Here is a 2,442-nt window from a genome sequence, read left to right as displayed (position 1 = left end):
TTTTGGAAGTGATGAAAGGTCAGTATCTTTTTTTTTAAAGATTTTTGCTATTGGGCACATATGCTCACTGGAGAGAGAGAGAAACAGGGAAAGTAAGAAATCACCCCCAGGGAGGATGGCCACACCACAATTCCTTTTCCTCCAGTGTCCTCTTGGGATTTTAGGAACACATACACCTGCCTGGCATGATTTTCAAGTCACCAGGTCAGCTCAAAATACATAGTCAGGGGACCAGCAGGTGGTGCTGTGGTTAAGGCGCTGGACACTCCCACATGGCTGACCAGGGTTCGAGTGCTGAATCTGGTGGCTTGTTTTCTCACTTCCTCTCTCTCTCACTCTCACCCTCTGTCTCTCTCTCTGTTCAAATTAAAAACTAAATAAATGAATAAATAAAATAAAAAATAAAAATAATACATAGTTGGCCACATGGGAGTCCAGTGCTATAACCACTATATGACCTGCTGGCCTCAGCTGTTCACTACCTTTTTAAAAATATATATTAATTTAATTTATTATTATTAGTATTGTTATTTTTAATTTGCTATAGGGCAAATGTACTCACTACAGAGAGACACACAGAGAGAGATGTGGGGGGAGAGAAAGCAAGCCTCCAGGTCTGGGACTCGAACCGTGGTCAGCCATGTGGGAGTCCAGTACCTCAACAACCACATCACCTGCTGGCCTCATGATATTCACTATCTTAATTGTGGTGGTGGTTTCACCTCCATACATATATGCCAAGACTCATCACATTGCACTATCTATATGCTTAGTGTACATCACCTGTACCTCCACAAGGTTATAATTGTAATGTTAGAAACCCTACGAAGTGAGGAGAATGGACGTGGAGAGAGTGCCCTGAAAAGGCAGAAGAGATAAGTTCACATGGAGGCGAGGAGTGAGCCATCCACTTGACCTAAGGGATCATCTCAGATAGGCTTAGCCACAAAAAGCTCTGCTAGATCTCAATAGTGGAACACAGAAACTGAGGGAGAAAAATCTCAGAAACAGAGGGCTAGATTTGCTACGTGGGTGCAAAAATCTCTTTAGCTCCTGATGATGTCTGGGTAAACTGTTGAAATCTTATTTGCTTGACATTTGATTCTTTTAGATTTGGCCTCATTTCCCTGAGAAACTGGGATCTCACTCTGCCCAATGTCTTCTCCCTCTCAAACTGCCCTAACTGAAGCACGAAAGGGTGAAGACAGCTGGGAGGGGAGAGGGCGACGTGGCAGGGAGCACTCTGACCCTGTAGTACCCATCCTAGCTCTCTTTCTTTGTGTGTGGGGGCTCCACACAGTGGGAGGTAGAAGGGAGTGTTCTGCAAAACCCAGCATGGCAACAGGCTCAGCTCTGCCTTCCTGAGGGTTTAGAGTATTTCCAAATGGTTAAGTTGAGCAAAAAGAGTACCTCTCAGGTACTGGGTGGAAAGGTCGAGGATCCTTGGGATCTGGTTCTGCTTCTTTCTTCCTCTCTCTCTTTCTTTTTAATGACCTTTTTAAAAGTTTGTTTGTGGGGCCGGCAGGTGGCATGGTGGTTAAGGACGCTGGACTCCCACATGGCCGACCATGGTTCAAGTCCTGGACCTGAAGGCTTGCTCTCTCACTTTCCCTCTCTCTCTTTCTCTCTCACTCTGTCCCTCTCTGGTCAAAATAAAAAAATGAAATAAATGAATGAATAAATAAATAATAAAATAATTATTTTTTTAAAAAAGTTTGTTTCAGGGTCAGCCACTAGTGTGGTGGCAGCTGAATCCTAGACAGCCAACTACGTGGTTCAGGTCCCAGACCCAGTGGCTTTAAACACAGTCTATGTTGGGGCCAGCAGGTGACATGGTGGTTAAGGGCACTGGACACCCACATGGCCGACCACGGTTCGAGTCCTAGACCTGGAGGCTTGCTTTCTCACCTTCTCTCTCTCCCTCTGTCCCTCCTTGGTCAAATTAAAATAAATAAAATTAAATAAAATAATTTAAAAAAACAGGCCATGCCCCACATCCTGAGAGGAGAATGGAGGAGATGAGGTTGCAGCATGACTGCACCCCATTAGGGGATGCCTTTCACTTTCTCACTCTCACTCTCCAATAAATGCATGTGACCTCTAGCAAATTAAAAAATAAATAAAACAAAAATTAAAGTTTATTTATTTCATTCTTCCATGAACAAGCGAGACAGAGAGATAGGCACTCTCAATATAGTCCTCATGCCACAATCTATTGCCAGCTTCAGCCAGCCCCAGATCATGGGCACACATGTGCCTAGCATGTTCTAGGAAGTCTTAGGGTGCAAACTCTGAACCTTTCCATCTGGGTTAGCCTCATAGAGCCTTGTATCACTGCCATGCCATCATCTGTTCCCTGATTCTTTCTGTCTCTGTCTCTCTCTCTCTCTGTTTTTTTTTTTTTTTTTTTTAGAGGGTTTCCACTTAGGGGGGCAGGGCTTC

This window comes from Tupaia chinensis, unplaced genomic scaffold (assembly GCF_000334495.1).
Source record: "Tupaia chinensis unplaced genomic scaffold, TupChi_1.0 Scaffold147608_1, whole genome shotgun sequence".
NCBI classification, from domain to species: domain Eukaryota; kingdom Metazoa; phylum Chordata; class Mammalia; order Scandentia; family Tupaiidae; genus Tupaia; species Tupaia belangeri.
This window is presented reverse-complemented; position numbering follows the sequence as displayed.